Here is a 20,485-nt window from a genome sequence, read left to right as displayed (position 1 = left end):
CTTTATATGTATAAGCAATCATCGTAGTATGAAAAAATATAGCGACAACAACAGAATTCTCCAAATAATTTAATAGTTTAATTTTGTCAATTTACCAAACGTGTAAATGTACCTTTAATGTCTTCAGACTTGCAAATTAAATGAGTTTAATACACTGTCAGATCTTAGATCATGAATAGCTTACAAGTTAAGTGGCTGCCTGTTAGCCTGGGGCTAGTAGATTAAAGCCCAGGAAACTCAATTTCAAAAGTTCGTTAGAATTCAAATTGGTGACTGTGGATCAATTATGCCTAGGAAATGATTCAATATCGGCTCACAATAAGACATGATTCATTAAAAGTGTGTCATGTCGGCAAAATTGTTGCTCAATAATTTAAAGAAAATAGATAAAGTATAAGATACACATAACACAACATCTACATGATTCTAACCTTGTTATTCTTAAGCAAGGCAACCACAATTTTAAAGATGGTTGCCAGTGCAGCAACCAATTGCGAAAAAAGAGACATATTGTTGTTATTTTGTCTAGGTTATCTCTATAACATAAATATGAAGATAAGCAGTGCACACACATATCGACCTGTGCTTTAAGACACACTCTTTATAAATTTGAATGGGTTGTGTTCTTTTCAAGCTTGCGATATAAAAAGCTATAACATAATTTTGAAAACTGAGTTGCGTCTAAGATTATGAAATAGCGGACATCTTCAGTGCCGTCATGCTTTGATTAGTCCATGCGATATAGGATCTAAACACGAACCGATTTCTTAACCGTGAACGTCAATGGGTGTATTTTCATTTCAGTCTGAAGCAGTTAAGTTTTCTTGATAATTTTGTTTTATCTTTTACTTCAATTGTTGTTTTTTAATGTGAATTTTTATTGCAAGCTATGTGTATCATATTTAAGACTCTCACTTACTAAATATATTTCTTCGTGCATATTTATTGAAATCTTAGTATGTTTAAATGTCAGTGCTATCATTTTTAGCTCATCTATTTTTTGAAAAAAAATTATGAGCTATTGTCATCACCTTGGCGTCGGCGTCGGCGTCGGCGTTGGCGTCGGCGTCCGGTTAAGTTTTGCGTTTAGGTCCACTTTTCTCAGAAAGTATCAATGCTATTGCATTCAAACTTGGCTCACTTACTTACTATCATGAGGGGACTGGGCAGGCAAAGTTAGATAACTCTGGCGTGCATTTTGACAGAATTATGTGCCCTTTTTATACTTAGAAAATTGAATATTTTGGTTAAGTTTTGCGTTTAGGTCCACTTTTCTCAGAAAGTATCAATGCTATTGCACTCAAACTTGGTACACTTACTTACTATCATGAGGGGACTGGGCAGGCAAAGTTAGATAACTCTGGCGTGCATTTTGACAGAATAATGTGCCCTTTTTAAACTTAGAAAATTGAATATTTTGGTTAAGTTTTGCGTTTAGGTCCACTTTTCTCAGAAAGTATCAATGCTATTGCACTCAAACTTGGTACACTTACTTACTATCATGAGGGGACTGGGCAGGCAAAGTTAGATAACTCTGGCGTGCATTTTGACAGAATAATGTGCCCTTTTTATACTTAGAAAATTGAAAATTTTGGTTAAGTTTTGTTTTTAGGTCCATTTTATTCCTTAAGTATCAAAGCTATTGCTTTCATACTTGCAACACTTACTAACTATCATAAGGGGACTGTGCAGGCAAAGTAATGTAACTTTGACTGGCATTTTGACAGAATTATGTGCCCTTTTTATACTTAAAAAATTGAAAATTTGGTTAAGTTTTGTGTTTAGGTCAACTTTATTCCTACAGTATCAAAGCTATTGCTTTCATACTTGCAACACTTATTAACTATCATAAGGGGACTGTGCAGGCAAAGTTATGTAACTCTGACTGGCATTTGGACGGAATTATGGGCCCTTTATACTTAGAAAATTGAAAATTTGGTTAAGTTTTTTGTTTTGGTCCACTTTTCCCCTAAAGTATCATAGATATTGCTTTCATACTTGGAACACTCGCAAACTATCATAAGGATACAGTAAAAGGACAAGTTGCATAACTCTGGATGTCATTTTACGGATTTATGGCCCTTTTTTGACTTAGTAACTTTGAATATATGGTTAAATTTTGTGTTTCGATCCACTTTACTTCTTAAGTATCAAGGCTATTGCTTTCAAACTTCAAATACTTTCATGCTATCATGAGGTTACTGTACTTGGCAAGTTGAATTTTATCTTGACCTTTGAATGACCTTGACTCTCAAGGTCAAATAATTAAATTTTGCTAAAATTGCCATAACTTCTTTATTTATGATTAGATTTGATTGATACTTTGACAAAACTACTCTTACCTGACATACCACAATAGACTCCACCCAAACCATCCCCCGTGCCCCTCCCCTCCCCCCCATCCCCCCCCTAATTTTTTTTAAAGATCATCTCACAAATGACCACCACACCCTCACACTATACCCCCCCCCCACCCCACCCACCCCCAAATTTTTTTTGAAACGGTTAAAAAACACAAATATTTATTTTTATTATTTTATGTTTGAAATACCGTCCAACCATCGCACCCAAGAATCCCCCCCCACCCCCCCTCCCCCCACCCGAATCCCCCCTCCTAATTTTTTTTTATTATTTAAAGATCTTCTCACAAATTACCACCAAACCCTCACACTATACCCCCCCCCCCCCACCTCACCCCCCCCCCCCAAATTTTTATTTTTTTTGAAACGGTTAAAAATCACAAATATTTATTTTTATTATTTTATGTTTGAAATACCTTCCAACCATCGCACTCAAGAATCCCCCCCCACCCCCCCCCACCCCCACCCCCACCCCCACCCCCACCCCCCCCCCCTGATTTTTTTGTGTGTGTATTTTTTTTCGCATTTTTGGAAGATAATGTAATAAATGTCCACACCCTCACACTATACACCCCTCTTCACTCCACCCCTCCCTCCTTTGTGATTGAAAATGAGAGTCCCTTCACCTTTAAAAAGAAAATAGATGAGCGGTCTGCACCCTCAAGGCGGTGCTCTTGTTTTATTTTGGTATGTAACGAACGTTTTATTTAACAAGTTATTCTGATTTTCTTATTTTAATACGATTACTTTATTTTTTCGTTTTGGTGTGACTGGTAAGTTGTGGATGTCGGTTGAATACAGCTGTTGCAAAATTGCGTCATATGCATATATATAATACTCGAATACTTATGATTTATCAACACTATTTTTAAGTATTAGTTTATGGACGTTATGGTTTCAGTGATTAGTTTGTTTCTTATTGATGTCTTATAGTATTAGCTGCTTATTTGTAGATTTCTCTAAAATTAGATGTTTCGGGAGGTGATGAAGGCACATAGACACCGTCCTCATATGCGCGCGAAAATTATGCAGCATACACAATGTCACACAATCCGCATGAAAAGCGTTGGTGTTTAGATTGTTGCATAAAACGTCAAAACACGTCTGTCGATTTATGTTCAGTGGAAAAACTACGTCTCGAGTGTATGTCTATCGCATCAAATCTTTTAATTGTCACGAATGTCACAATTCATTTGATACTTATGAAAAATGGCGAACGGTTGTGTTCATGAAATTCTTAAGTCCTTATATCGTCAATATTTACCCGAGTAATATCGAGTAGAATCGGCTTGAAATGGATGTATTGAGAAATCTATCGAGTCGGGATTATTCGTATCTATGCCGGAAAAAGGTTAAACAAAACATGTATCGGTATAAATGACTTGAAACTTGATTTTGAAGAGTCATAACACACCAAATTTGGTCATTTGACTTAACGAATGTTACAACAAAAAAGTATCGAGGGTTCAGCCATCCCGGGGCGTCTGAAAACATTCCTGTGGAATGCACTTTCCTACATGAATTTGATCAAAGGCAAAGTACAGACACTTCGTACCCGGAATAAGATGATTGTATATCGATACATAATTAAGAAATGATAAAGGCAACATGATGTTTAAACATAACTAGCGCATTCGCACGACAATATTATATGAAAACTTTACAGCGACAATTTTACAGAGACAATACATGTCATCGACAAGTCGTTCGAAATATTATTGAATATACTTTGTTTAAACCAAACTTTTCCCACGAAGCTGGTATCAGGAGTTATCATACCAAAAATAGATTTGGCGATATAGAAGACGCAAATAACTATCGGTGAATTACTTTTATAATTTTGTTTTGCTTAACGTTTTACAAATGTACATTAAATGAACGTTTTAAACCATAGAAAAAAAGAACATAATAACGGATGCGATTAACTATGTTGTTGCTATATATTGACTTCTGGAAGGCATAAAACGTCATCATTGTGGTTAATCAGTCGGGGATCTTGCCGGATTGGGAAAGTTGGGGATTCCCCTTTTTACTTGCCCGATCGGGAAATAATGATTGAAAAATTGCCCGATCAGGCAAGAAAACAACCATTTTTATATACCTTGGCAAAGCGTGTCCGGGCATCACACAACTCATCAAAGGAACAACTTAAATGACTGAATCCAATCTTAAAACAATTATCTTAAATTTGACCGTAGCGATTTTAAAAAAAATTCGTTGTTCGTCAGATATTCAAGCCCAAAATTGAGCAACTTTTAGCATCTATCAACATTTTCCTCACTTGCCTGTTTTGAACACAAATTTGCCAAAAGGAGCAAGTCGTCGAGGTTACATTATTGAATAACTTGCCCGTTTTAAATTCGAATTTCATGAACGAGCAATATCGTGCGCTCTGTTTTCCATGCGGATTGGTGTATTGTGATCAGGCCTGACAGAAAACATCAAAGAATCGCAAATGAACAAATGAATTCAATCTTAAAATAATAATATAACATTTCACCGTCGCGATTTTCTTAAAGCGCCGTTTTTTCTAATTGTCAAACTCAAATTTGAACGATTTAAGTATTATGCGGCATATTTAACGATGTACTTGATTGTCTATTTAACTATGAACGACCTGACCTGTTCATGTCTATATTCTTATATTGGATCGATTTTCGTGAATATACTTACATCTCTTATAATTGTACAATCACTTATAACTCGTGACCGAATAAACTCTTTCAAGCACCTGGCAAATACTTTGCAAAATAACGAACACAATGATGAAAATAAATGCATTTGGTGTCTTCTCGTACTAATATAGAATTCTTTTGCGTTTCGTGCGTGCTAACAAGAACAAGATTTGGATTCCACGGATGCCTCCTTTGGAAAATCACTTATTTGATGGCAATCAGGGAAACCCGCTCCATTTCATGATCTGTTTTCATAGCTATATTGAACTACCAAAACTCTGTTTACAACACCTTGCTATGAAGCACTAAAAGTACCCACGATTGAACATATAGTAAAATAATCAGTATGCTTAGTGTGAGGTATAATGTGTAGGTGCATATAAGACCACGACATGCACGATTTGTATATATTATAATTTTATATCATTGTAAAAGGTATTCATTCAGACAAAACAATTTACCTTGACCCCAATTTATGCCAATCCAGTCGTCAATCCCGTGTGGCAGCAACTCTGATATATTATTTAAAAAACTGCAGATTAAATACAGTAAACAACTTTTTTATTTCAAAGGTGATTGTTTCAATTACGTCAAGTCGCCACTACCTATCTGTCCACCGTTATCTCGTCGTCATTATTTTCGTCTGCGGTTTGAATATTTTAAGTCGTCTGCTTCATCGAGAACAAGAATTTTAACTGCAATCAGACGCCTATCTCTCGTAAAAGAAATATAAAACGTATCAATTCATCTCCGCGAATCAATTGTTATCGTATGTTTGTTTTTGTCATGCTTTTTAAAATTGGATTTAAATAAGCTCGCTCTACCGATTTGTTTTAAATGAATAATGTAAGCTCAACTGAGCACAGCTTTCTGATGAGTAAGCTATTCTTGTCAGTCGGCAAACGCTGTCGGTCAACAATTGGCCGAAGCTGTGTTGCAACATGTATACAAATTGTGCAGATATACATCTGGAATAATACTTTAAACATGTGTTAAACATTCGTAATGTGCGCTTACATTTCCCGCATTAAATTAAATGATAAGCCAAAAAATACGGCGCAACAGCGTTGTATCAGTTTGCCTTGTATGGCATTATTATCATCATGAACATTTGCTTGACTTAAAACGTTTACCCCGAAATGTTTACTTAATGATTTCCATATTGCTTGAATTTATTTTGATTGTCAAAACAAAAACGACTTCCAATGGTACAAAGTTGTATTGCAGATATTTGTTTAAAACAATCAGGTGTCATTTTTGGTCTTAATGTACCAAACATTATTACAAAAGACAAACTACTTATTAAATTGAAATTGGCAAACGAACATTGCGTTTGATCAGTGCATCATGAGCAAAACATTATAATTTTTAACGTTTATGACGAACTTTGGTTCGTCGTGCATCGTAAACATTTACCCTGTGGACACTATAGGCCATATTTAGTGATTACCTTTCATGACACATTGCAAAATAATCTCAATAACATCAAGGCCGAGTCAAAATTGGGCCACGTGGGTTTAAATACTAAGTCAAATTGAAAGCAACACATGAAGGGTCTAGCAGTCATAATTTTTGTCCGATCGTCATTTAATGTGCTCAGAATATGTGTAATCATATTTGGAAAACGTTACCAGTCTGTCAAAAACATAGCCAACAGGGAACGGTTGTGTTTTCGTTATATGGCTACAGTGAATCCATAAACAATTAAGATGCCCAATCTTCATGAGAGATAGCAAGAATATTTTTATTCTCCCGGATCGAATGATCGGGGGTATATTGTTTTTGGCCCGTCTGTCTGTCTGTCTATCATTCCGTCATTCTGTCATTCTGTCCCAAAACTTTAACCTTACAGTAAAGTTTTGCAATAACTTTTGAAATATTAAACTTGATATTTTGCATGCATGTGTATCTCACAGAGCTGCACATTTTGAGTGGCGAAATGTCAAGGTCATCCTTCAAGGTCAAAGGTCACACACAAAAACAAGCGGCACATTAGGGGGCATGGTGTTTCTGAGAAACACATCTCTTGTTCTCATGATTCCGCCTCTTGGCAGAGCAATTTCCATTATATGACTATAACAAAACGTTGTGAACATTCTGAAAGTCACATTTGTGTTCAATCTTTATGAAACTTGTTCAAAACATTTGTTATAATGTTTTCTCTGTCGATATGGAAAACTGTTCCAGTCAGTTAAAAAACAAGGCCTCAAAGGTTGCGATGTTATCGCAATGCTGTTTATACATCTACAGATACCGTATAACATTTGAACACTAGAACCATCATTTTTGTCTTAATTAATCTGTTTCATAATATTTGTTCTTATATATCTTAAATATCTTTGTTGATTAAAAAATTACCACATTTCATTGAAAAACATACCTATAAGGGTACGTTACATGTTTACATAGCTTTGAAAAACGTAGTGAACAATCTTTAAGTCAAAGGTTTATCCAATTCGAGATTGACATACAACTTAACAAAAAAAAATGTTCTAATGATATCGTAGGCAAATTCAAACATTCTGGGTAAAAGCCAGGTGACATTTATAATACAACGAGCACAGACTCTTCGTAGAACAGTTAAGTGTTTTCGATTCTCAGATGAGAGGCCCGTCACCTTGACCCTCTTGTTTGCATCATATCATGATTTATTTGTGTTTATTTATTTCAAAGTAAGAAACAATTTTCCGGCATAATAATGTGTGGTGTTTGCCTTTGCTAAGGGTCTTGATATATATATATATATATATATATATATATATATATATATATATATATATATATATATATATATATATATATATATATATATATATATATATATATATATATGCAATACATATAACAACGCGCATAACACAAGCCAATTCGACTAACATTTGAATGAATATGTTTATGTCGCATTTACGATTAGTAGGCGTCTATTAAAGCTTATCGTTTGATTCCTTGTTAAAGCAGACGTCTAACAATATGCTTACCACAGCCGCGATTTGAATGCAAATACTTATTTTCATGGTATCTTGATAATGGTGGTTTTCTCGTTTCATAAGCATCCTTAACAATGCAAATGGAGCAAAACAATTTGTTGATTTTAAGTTTTTTTTAAACTCACGTTATTTAACAAACTCGTTAACGTTTTAATTAAACTTTTTATATCATGATTTAACTTATCTGGTATTATTGTTTGATATTATGCTTACGTTCCGAAAAGAAATACGTTCCGAGAAGAAACGTATAACCGTGTACAAACGCATCTTTTTGGTTTTCGAAAAACGGAGAAAACATTAATTTGAGATTGAACATGATATATTTAACAATGTGTCGTTCACAAATTCAATGACTGAATGAATGTTTCGTTTATATATATCTAAGTGATGTACTTTACAAACCAAATAGGACATAGAATTCAATCATGCTATAATTCTGGGGGAATTCAGTTATAACCCACATTTCCCAAACTAGATAAAGTAAGTACTCCGCGTCTTTCAAGGGCCTGACATGACATATTATTTGTTCCGTCATTATTTTAGTCACTCAGATTTTTGTTACATCTAGGTGTATTTGAGTTTATCACATTATTTTATTATCGACTTATAATATGTTCATGTCTACTTTGTATATACTGTATGACAATATAATGACCTTCCGACTTTTATTTAAATATCATGTTTGGAAAGTATGATAATGGGCTATATGATCTATCTGTCAGTAATATCATATCCTTAAATGGATACCGCATAAACCTGTTATTTCCTGATGCATGTTTATAGCCGTAGCGTGGATCAGGACGATTAGTAGTTCATATCCAACTACGACAGGTGTTTCCACGATTGACACCTGTTCGTGTTACATACGGACCTGTCCGTGTCGCATTCCAAATATCACCATCAAATATTAAATCTTTGTGATGGAATTGATTGAAGATTATCCGTGCTCACAATATACATTTTGAGAAACATAATATTAGATGTCAAGCACTGATTGTGTTTCGACTTTTATTAACTAAAGTGTCTCCTAAACCATTATATTGCTCGTTCAGGAAATTCACATTCAAATCAGGCAAGAGATTAAATTATGTAACCTCAACGACTTGCTCCTTCTGGGCAGTTTGTGTTCAAAACAGGCAAGTGCGGAAAATGTTGATAGATGCTAAAAGTTGCTCAATTTTGGGCTTGAATATCTGACGAACAACGAATTTTTAAAAAAATCGCTACGGTCAAATTTAAGATAATTGTGTTAAGATTGGATTCAGTTATTTAAGTTGTTCCTTGGATGAGTTGTGTGATGCCCGGACACGTTTTGCCAAGGTATATGAAAAATGGTTGTTTTCTTGCCTGATCGGGCAATTTTTCAATTATTATTTCCCGATCGGGCAAGTAAAAAGGGGAACCCCCAACTTTCCCAATCGGGCAAGATCCCCGACTGTTAATTATGGGGTGAAATTATCAATGTGGGCTGCAACGCCAAACTCTTAAGCCTTATTCGATCCATGTACGAAGAAGTTAAATTAAATGTTAAAACACGGGTGGCTTATCACTATCACGCATATTTAGTAGTAACGTTGGTAATTTCAGCGGGAATATTTATGTCGTACATACTGTTTTCACTCTTTATAAATGACATCGAATTCAATTTGCAGAATGGAATAAACGCCATTACATTAGAACAAATATCTATCTCTGTATTATTATTCGCTGGCGACGCGATTTTATTTTCTGAAAAAAACAACAACAACAGGAGGATCTTCATGTATCATTAAACAATTTATAAACCAACGGCAATAATTCAATTTTAACAGTTAAATTTAACGTACCGAGGTGAAACATTTAAAATGGACATATGTAGGTCAAAAATTAGAAATTGTGATTTAAAAACACACACCTTAGAACTGTCCTTACAATCGTAGATCATGTAAGTCCGCTTAAAAATACTATATGAAAAGCATTACAAGCAATATACATTTTGTTCAACTTGGCGAAAGACATGAAGGTACCATTACATTTCATGATTAATTCATTTAAAGGCGCCTTTTCACAGACTTTGGCATGTATTGAAGTTTGTTATTTAATGCTTTATATTGATAAATGTAAACATTGGATCTAAAATCTCCGGTAAAAAAATCAAGAATAAAAAAATAAATAAAAAAATAATCCTCAACAGTGCTCGAACCACTGACCCCTGGAGTCCCGGAGTAACATGTAAACCACATAGACCACTCGACCATTCGTGCTCATACAACGAAACATGTAGTTAATACTTTATATAAGCAATCCTCGTAGTTTCACAAAATATAATGACAACAAAGGACTCTCAAAATTATTCAATCGTTTTTTATTCAATCGTTTCGCGTTGCAACGCTTTATAATGTTCAGGTTTTTTAATCGTCAAAAGATGCATAATAATGGCTATTTTAGAGCATGGTAAAAGTTCAGTATTACTGTTTCCTCACAAATATCATAACTAATCGAAAATTTGCAAATCTGAAACATTTTTTTTATTTTGTCAATTCACCAAAACGTGAAAAGGCCCCTTTAACGCATAATTGCATCCATTTTAAGCTATCACTGTATGAATTAGGGATTTATCAAAGCGGAAAACATTGAGCGTGTTAATCGCAAATTATGTAAGATTATTTAATGTAAAAAATGTCAACAAAGTAATTACCACAATATGCCGATACCTATTGAACAAAGACAGACATGTCAGGATCGCTCAATGCTTTTTGAAAAGTATATACTGTTAATCGAGGTAGTTTGTATTCTTAAACACGTTTCACTGTTTCAGAGAAAAGAAATGGAACGCAAAAGAAACGCAAACAATTGGTCATTGAAAGTACAGGTCATTCTTAATGAACAGTGATACAGTAGTAACGCCGAAGTCACAGGTACGGAATCCGGATAGTGCCATCTATAATCTCGCCCTTCTTTCATCAAGGGCGACACTTGACACACGAAGCGATACTTGATCTTTTTCTTGGCAGTCGCGGCGACACACGATATTTTTCTTGACAGTCGCGGTGATACGTGATATTTTTCTTGACAGTCGCGGCGACGCACGATATATTAAACACGATATATCGCCCTTGTGTAAGTAGCCCAAAAGTCGATATATCGAGTTAAATATATCGTGCGTTGCTGCGACTGTCAAGAAAAATATCGTGTTTCTCCGCGACTGTCAAGAAAAAGATCAAGTATCGCCGCGACTGTCAAGAAAAATATCAAGTATCGCTTCGTGTGTCTAATGTCGCGTTCAAAGGGCGACACTAGACACACGAAGCGATACTTGATTTTTTCTTGACAGTCGCGGCGACGCACGATATTTTGTTTTTCAAATATCGCCCATATTATCCGAATCTCGTGTATCGCGGTCTAATTTCAGACCGCGGCACTAGACACACGAAGCGATACTCGATAGTTTTCTTGACAGTCGCGATTTGTACTGTTCAAATATCGCTGTGTAATAATATCGCCTGTCCACTGTCAGGTTTTCAAAACAATCAGGGGAGACAAAAAGGGGATATTTTCACGTCATCAAGCATGTGCATCATGTCGTAAATGACGTCGCGCTCAGTACTGGCGTCAAGTAGGAAAAAGCGGGGAGGGTTATTATAAAATCTCCCACAGTATGCACATTTTTTTTAAACAAATCCATAATTTATATATCGATGGAAAGAGTAAAAACAAACCTAATTGAAAATGTTATTATAAAATGCGAAAAAGAAACTGTCGGGTTAATAAAGAGATGTTTTTGCATGACTGGCAGTATTCGTGACCTTGACATTCGAGTCCCTGAAGGAGCGGCGGTTGCGACAGAATTAGCAGACGATGAAATGGATGAGATGGAAAACACCGCAGACCTCATAACAGAAGGAGACACTGTGGCCGTCGTTGCGGCGGATGAAAATGATGATTACTTCTTGTTAAAGGTATTTCCGTATTCGCAAGATTAAAATAAAATAAAACAGATAGCCCTTTTTCCATCGATGGTGATCGGAAAAAAAGTCTACCCTGAATATCAGATAAGGCCATTTTTGGCCTGGCGCGAAGCCCTAAGTCCATAGTAATGATACAAATTTCTGAGACAGTCAGAATTGGCTGGCTGCCAAAACATCCACGAATGAATGAATTCCCAAAAGTCCGATTTACCACTTGGCGGTCATTCATGCGCAATCGAAGATGAGGGACCTATACAAACAAATAGGTCCCTGCAAAGAAGTTCTTTGCAGATCTCAATAACCCGCATTGGAAATACAGAACATCACTATATAATATGACAGTGTCATAAAACGTGTAAAAAATAGTATTGAAGCAAAATTGATAAGCATTGGGTACGACATAGTTTTTATTATTGTTTGCATATTCATGCGAGAATAAGTTCCTCACTTGATGGTCTAGGCCGAAAATTTACTAGTGTCTACGAAGACAGTAAGAAGAATTTTTTCTGATACATTTTTAAAGGTATTAGCACTCTAATGAACTTCGTACAATATCGCCTTCTTTCGTACATATCCGTCACGCCGAACGTTATCCGGGAATGTACGGAAAACTACGAATATTCTATGAATACGCTATGAAATACTAAATGTCGGAACCGCAAGCTAAATACAATGAAAACAAAAATAGCCGACATTGTACCTGACAGATTGGGTCGTTTAAAGAAAAAGCAATTTGCTATATTGAAAGAGAAAGATTAATAAAAGTGTTATTATTGTTCATATTAATGTGACTGGAGTTAATGATAAACGTCAACTAATCAGAGACGTAGATAACAGAGATAAGCAGGTCGGTTCTTAGAGTATATCGCGCACTGGCGAGCTCTCACACGTTACGGGATTTCGCGAGACTTGCAGAAAAATCTGGACGACGCCATTTTGATTGCGAAGCGGGTAAAAGCTACAAACTTTAGAGCGAATTTAGAGCGAGTACCGTGTTGACATTGCATGAATATGTTATATTTCAATTGCTTGGTAATGTTTTCACCAGACCAATTCAGAAAACAATCGACATCATTGGAGGTTACGGTAAGAATCGTTACAAACATTGCTGCATTTTTACGCTATTCTCGGAAAACTCGCGTTTTACTGCAATGTCAGTAAACTTGTGACAAATTTAACTAAGAAAATATGCTCTGGACATTATTGAATTGACATCTTTATTAAAGTACTGATTCGGTTTAATGACTCACCTCTTTTTTTTTATAGTTATATTCTGATAGATAATAAAATTACACCAGATTTTATTTACCCCATTTTGCCGATGCATTTGATTTTCAATTTAAACTCTTCATAGTTTTAGCGACTAAAACTTCGAATATAAACTGTGGATCACATCATATGTGGTATCATTTTAAAGTGCAGATTGGGTTTAATGTCTGCCCATATTTTCATTGTGATATTCTATTCAATAATGAAGTTGTGCAAGTTTTAATTTTACCCTATTTTTCACATACTTGCTTTCAGCCATTTTGGTTTTCCATAAAAACATGCATATTTCCAGTGACATAAGCTAAAAAAGGGTGCATTGCAGCATATTGTAACTTATATTTTTCTAAAGTGCTAATTGTAATTTATTAAATCCCATATTTTCTTTGTGATATTCCTTTGCATAAGAAATTTACACCAGATTTTATTTCCCCCATTTTGGGGGTGCACGCTTTAAGCCAAAAGTTGTTTCTATCCAAACTCTTCAGAGTTCTAGCGACTAAAACTGACAACATGTACTATGGATCATATCATCAATGGTATCATTTTAAAGTGAAGACTGAGTTTTAAGGCTGCCCTTCTTTTCATTTTGATATTCCTTTAAATAATGCAATTATCCAAGTTTTTATTTGTCCTGTTTTTCAGGTATTTGCATTCAGTCGTTTTGATTTCCGCAAAAACCTTGCATATTTTGCATGACCAAAGCTAAAAAAGGGTGCATTGCATCATATCATAACTTATATTTTTGTAAAGTGCTAATTGTAATTTATTAAGTCCCATATTTTCATTGTGATATTCCTTTGCAAAAGAAATTTACACCAGATATTATTTTCCCCATTTTGGGGGTGCACGCTTTAAGCCAAGAAATGTTTCTATCCAGACTCTTCAGAGTTCTAGTGACTAAAACTGACAACATGTACTATGGATCATATCATCAATGGTATCATTTTAAAGTGCAGACTGAGTTTTAAGGCTGCCCTTCTTTTCGTTTTGATATTCCTTTAAATAATGAAATTATCCAAGTTTTCATGTGTCCTGTTTTTCAGGTATTTGCATTCAGTCGTTTTGATTTTCCGCAAAAACCTTGCATATTTTGCATGAGCAAAGCTAAAAGGGGTGCATTGCATCATTTCATAATTTATATTTTTTTAAAGTGCTAATTGTAATTTATTAAGTCCCATATTTTCATTGTGATATTCCTTTGCATAAGAAATTTACACCAGATTTTATTTTCCCCATTTTGGGGGTGCACGCTTTAAGCCCAAAATCCGCAAAAACCTTGCATTATCTACGTCTCTGAACTAATGCATGGCAGTGTTGATATTTATGAAGAAAATGATTCCTGGAAATACGAATGTTAAACGCTTGAAAATTTTGACCACTGTGAAGAATAACGTTTAGAACCCGTGTCACTTTTGTTGGTGAGCAGTAAAAGGGGATAAAGTGGATTTATGCGTGTGTGATGACTGTAGCCATGTGAACGGGTTATCGTACGGCAAAACCCATCACGTAAAGAAGTCTTCAACTTTTTAAGAAAGGAATGCCTTGTTTTGCTATCAACACAAAGCTCGGAACAGGAACGTACATGGATTATGCAATTTTTTTTTCAAGTATAACAGTTTCATTATTCATAATTGGAGTAAAGTAGATTTTGTAGGAAAAGTAACACCCTGTCAGTGATTTTTACCACATAATCAGGCTCATATTTGCTTTCATTTTGAAAAAGAAAAAATGCCATGTAAGGAAAAAGTTGAGTTGTAAATGCATGGAAATCAAGGACAGCATATTTGAATTTTATGACCAAGTAATGATGTTTTCCTAAAACAAACAACAAAAAAGTATATTATGTCCCAAATACTAAAATTACTATTCTGAAAATGATATGCCAATGACTGCTACTTGTGTGATCACCTAAATTATGTATTATGGCTATCCAAATTAAAATGCTGCATATTTATTATCTTTTCAGCAATGATCAACAACATTGGTGGTCCAGGAAAGGTTAATTACTTTTTGTCAACACTGTATGTTCCAATGGTCAATTGAACTTAAAGAAAATGGAAATACATGCGGGAAGGACCATTCATCAAGTTTCAACTATCTCCTTTATAGCAGTCAGGCTTATAAGATGGAAACGAAGTAGGTATTTCACTGATTTATGTGATTGTTAATGTAGAACCAATGTTTTAAGTAATAAATAAAATGTAACGTTAATAGTCAGTTTCATATCCAGTAGGGATAATACATGTATTTGGTATTAACATTTGGATGAAGAATGTATATATGTGGTGTTGACACTTACTTATTAATCCAGTTTAAAAGGGTGTATCATATCAAATACTAGTAATGACATGCTATGTCGTAAATATCTGAATAAATAAAAACGATGACCCATATCATAATGGATTATGTCACACTTCTCATGAAACACTAATGTCAGTTCTTACTCCTATACACGTGCTTGTGTATTTGATATCTGTATATGATTGTTTTGTTAAATAACATGAAGAAAATGTTGTCAATTTATAGAAACAACTTTGAAAAGGCTTATTGAAGCCAAATAAATAAGAAAAGACTAAATATTTTTATTTTAATAAATAAAAATGGTTAAAATTATTCATACACAATTTGCAATTATGCATCATTTTCTTCGACTGAAACTTATTGAAGTTCTTCTGAACCTGCCTGAATATAACTACATGTACTAGTCAAATATCAACTTCAAAGGAACAATGGTGTTATCTTTTCAGTAATACATTGTATGCTGATTACCTGTGCAGGAGGAAAATGAAACCAGACGGATTATGGACTCACATTCAACCCAGAAAAAGCTGGGAACTTGCAGTCAATGAGTGTTCTTGTTTACAGTCATGTGTTTAATGCTGCAACAACATAAATATTATAGCTGGCTCTGGACTGAACCCTATGCATCTTAAAATTATCTTTGAACGCGATGGTCTCAAGAATATTTTCATAATGAATAACTCTGACGGTCAGCCCAGGGTCACCAATGCCAAGCGTCTTTTGGGGACACTTATTCCAACCTGTCGAAGTTCTTCAAAGAACTACCATGACAATCATGTATTTGTTTTGTTTGTCATAATAAGTTTAATGTTTAATATCACTAGTATCACTAGTAATTGATAAATTGATAAATCTATTTTCCTTTAAACGTGTTTGATTGAATGATTAAATGTGCCTTGTTACTTAATTATTAATGTTCTTATTTCCCTGTAACATTTTCAAGTCTTATTTATAGAAGAACGCATTTCACGTGCAATTTCAAACTAGGTTAGCAAATCTTACTGCACTGAGTAGGTTCCATCTCACACATGATATATGAGATGTATGTATGTTTATATGTTTATGAGTTTATAATAGGCTATTTCTCTTTTTTTATCTATTTATAATAGTTTGTGAACATTTAGCTCATCTTTATGCTCACATATAAAAATCTCAAATTCAGTATGGCGTTTCTGGAAAAGGGGGGTAACCTTGATTGTAAAGCGGGAACTTTTCGTTTTCACTGGTAACCCCCATTTTTAGCTCGACTATTATATATGAACTAATATAGTGGAGCTATCCTACTCACCCCGGCGTCGGCATGAGCGTGAGCGTGCAAATGTTAAAGTTTGCGTACCACCCCAAATATTTCCTATGTGCCTTGGTATATTGCTTAAATATTTGGCATACTTCTTTACCAATATGACCCCAGCCTATGAACAAGAGTCGACAACTGTATCAAGCATTTTGTAAGAATTATGGCCCTTTTTTCACTTAGAATATGCATATTATTAATGTTAAAGTTTGCGTACCACCCCAAATATTCCCTATGTCCCTTGACATATTGCTTTAATATTTTGCATACTTCTTTACCAACATGACCCCAACCTTTAAACAAGAGCAGACAACTGTATCAAGCATTTTGTAAGAATTATGGCCCTTTTTTCACTTTGAATATGCATATTATTGATAAATCTATGTTATAGTTTGCGTACCACCTCAAATATTTTCAATGTCCCTTGACCTATTGCTTTCATATTTTGCAAACTTCTTTACCAACATAATCCCAATCTATAAACAAGAGCAGACAACTGAATCAAGCATTTTGTAAGAATTATGGCCCTTTTTTGTCTTAGTAACTTAGATCCACTTGACATCTAAAGTATCAAAGCTATTGCTTTCAAACTTCAAATATTTTCTTACTACCATGAGGGTACTGTACCTGGCAAGTTAAATTTGACCTTGACCTTTGAATGACATTGACTCTCAAGGTCACAAGAATAAATTTTAGTTAAATTGCCTTAAACTTCTTTATGTACGATAAGATTTTATTAATAATTTGACAATACAACCTGAATACCACAATTGACTCCACCCAAACAAAACAAAACCCCACGCCCCAACCCAGAATCCCTGCACCCCCCCCCGCCCCCCCCCCGCCTAAATTTTTTTTTCCTTTTTTATTTTTGAAAGAATGTCTAATAAATGACCACACCCCACATTATACCCCGCTAAACCCCCCCCCCCTCCTCCCTTCACAACCCAAAAATAATAATTTTTTTTGAAACATGGTTAAAAAAACAACAAATATTTATTTAATTTATTTTTGAAGGACCGTCCAAACATCCCACCCAAGCTATTGCTATCAAACTTGAAAACAAATCTTATTAGTTTGTTTTATGTCTTTACAAATGTTCAATAAATTGTTGAAAATATACCTGAACTATTACCTTGACCTTATTGAATAATTTGAACAATTTTTTCATGATGGCTTATGTTATACTGTAAAGCACTCGAATAGTCGAGCGCGCTGTCCTCTGACAGCTCTTGTTTTCTTTATTTTTCATTCAAGCATACATTGTAGAAGATTTCTATTTTCGAAGATTGTTATTTCTTTTTGCCATGTTTTTTGACAATTTATTTAAAAAAAGACTCGTGACTAGAGATTGCAATTTTTCTCGTTTTCGATGGATGATGACAACACTTGTTTGTTAATTTTTTCTTTATTCCTTTGTCACATGTTATAAACTATCATATTTGTATATATTATGCATTTATCTATAAATTCATACTAAAAAAGTGTTGTTTGTTCAACATTTGGATGAATGAGAGTGAATTTTGTAAATAAATGGTTCACAAAAAATGGAGAATTATTTTTTATTTTTTTTTTTTGGGGGGGGGGGGGGGTTCAAAACTGAAAAAAAAAAAAATGTACGGTGAATTGTATTTAAACTTTAATGATCAATGCAGAATACCACAATACTTAGAAATATGCGAAGGAAGAAGAGAAAATCAACATGTCAACACCCTCAATCTGCGCAGAAAGCGTTAACTTTTTCATACGATTTTCTTTTCTTTCATTTTAATGAATGCCGTTAGAGTCCCGGTATAGCTACGGTACATAAAAAACCGGCGCTCTGCCGAAATGCCACCGGCATTCACCGGGGCTCCGCCGGGGCATTACCGGCGACTTTCGGGGTGAAACCGGGGCGTTGCCGTAGCTCTGCCGGGGTCTGATGCCGGTATAGACACGGTGAGTGCCGGCGGTGTTACGGTATACCGGGGCTCTGCCGGGACGCTGCCGGCTTTCACCGGGGCACTACCGGCGACAACCGGGGCTATGCCGGAACGCTGCCGGCTTTCACCGGGGCACAACCGGCGACAACCGGGGCTCTGCCGGGGCTTGACCGGGATAAACCGTAGCCAGTCCGGGTTGACCGGGACTCTGCCTGGTTGGGGCTGTTGACCGGCTTCAATCGGGGCGGCACCGGGAAATAGTGTGACTGCGTTAAAAAATGTCTACGAATCATCCCGGTCCTCGCCGGTCGACCGGCGTTAGCAAACTGGGATGGACCGGGGCTCTACCGGCAAAAGTGAGACTTGGGCTTAGGTGGATTTTCTTTTGTATACACATTACAAAGGAAGTATGAGTGTTTTTCTGATCTGTTAATTATGTAATAGAAAACTATTTCAGGCTATTGAAAGGTATTTATTTGTCGCCAACAATAACAGTTTTTTTGCGGCCAAGTTGTTGATGTATATCTTCACCGCCTATGTAGACGAACCTCTACCAGATCTGTAGAGTTGAACAAAAGGTTATCGTTCCCACAACCAGTATCGTGTTGTCCTCCACCGTCTATGTACACTGTAGTATTACACAACTATTGTCTTTTCTTGCAGTCTCTGAGCTTCTGCACTCAACCGCTAGGGTCAATCCGTATAAATTCGGACGAACGGAGAAATTCGGACAAAACATCCTAAATGCATTTTACGTCACACTAAACCTAGCCCCAGGCCTCCAGCGCCTACAGCGCTTTGATTGATATTAGGATTAAAGAATTAACTGATAACTATTTAGGTACATGACAAAAGATAATGCATCATCACTTTACTGAAAGGCGTAATGAACCTTTAATGACTATTGAAGCTCTCATGTGCTGCATAAATACACATGTATCGTTTTATATAATCTGGATTGTTTTACCAGGTAACTCGTACTCCATACACATTGCGAGCAGAGGGTACAGATGACTGGGGTAACACTTTCCCGGAAGGAGCACGTGTTGTAGGAGGGTATCATTGCAAATCGACTGAGTCCGCCTTTAAGATCGTTAAGAGGAAAAAAGCCCTTGTGTATTCGGTGGCGGTTTGTTACATTTTGGACGAGAAAGACAAAAACGGAAGTATTAGCGTAGATGAGAACCTCCACCGAGACATTCTGAACAGTTTGAACATTTTAGATGTTTGATAATAACAATAGTTTTAAGACAGAAAAGAACGGAAATTTGATTCATTAATGATAAGTATTTACGAGTTGTTCGTCATCGCATGCAAAGCGATTGGAAGCTTATACCATACTATTTAACTACACTTATAACTACTAAAATTTGTAATTAATAAATAACTTAATCTCCACACATCCATTGTCACCATCGATTAACAATGTATACTTTTTGTTGCGGGAGTTATTATTATACATGCTTGGTGAGTTGATATATATCTGCTGTTTCTTGTGTTTATATGTGCAGATGTGAAATTTCAAATTATGTAACTGTCTAGAACTTTGTCGGTCCGTGTAATGTACATGTATTAGTAAGTTGTGTGCATTATTTATATTATGTTATGTCATGTCTTTCTTATAATTATGTTGATGTAAATAAGCAACTTAATGCTGTATCAGTATGTAGCCTCGTGTAGTTCTTCACAGAACAGACATTCTTTTCATAACACTTTTATATGATACTTTT

The 20,485-nt window shown here is 35.4% G+C and overlaps 1 long non-coding RNA gene across 2 annotated transcripts in view; it reads left to right on the top strand.

The window, feature by feature from the left end:
• LOC127844814 (uncharacterized) overlaps positions 1 to 20,485 on the top strand; it is a 22,908-nt gene extending 2,423 nt beyond the window's left edge. For both annotated transcript variants that reach the window (XR_008032898.1, XR_008032899.1), the window contains 3 exons: positions 10,820 to 10,919; positions 11,798 to 11,960; positions 19,726 to 20,485. This is a non-coding gene — a long non-coding RNA (uncharacterized LOC127844814). The remainder of the gene's footprint in view (positions 1 to 10,819; positions 10,920 to 11,797; positions 11,961 to 19,725) is intronic.

This window comes from Dreissena polymorpha, chromosome 9, assembly GCF_020536995.1.
Source record: "Dreissena polymorpha isolate Duluth1 chromosome 9, UMN_Dpol_1.0, whole genome shotgun sequence".
NCBI classification, from domain to species: domain Eukaryota; kingdom Metazoa; phylum Mollusca; class Bivalvia; order Myida; family Dreissenidae; genus Dreissena; species Dreissena polymorpha.
This window is presented reverse-complemented; position numbering and strand designations above follow the sequence as displayed.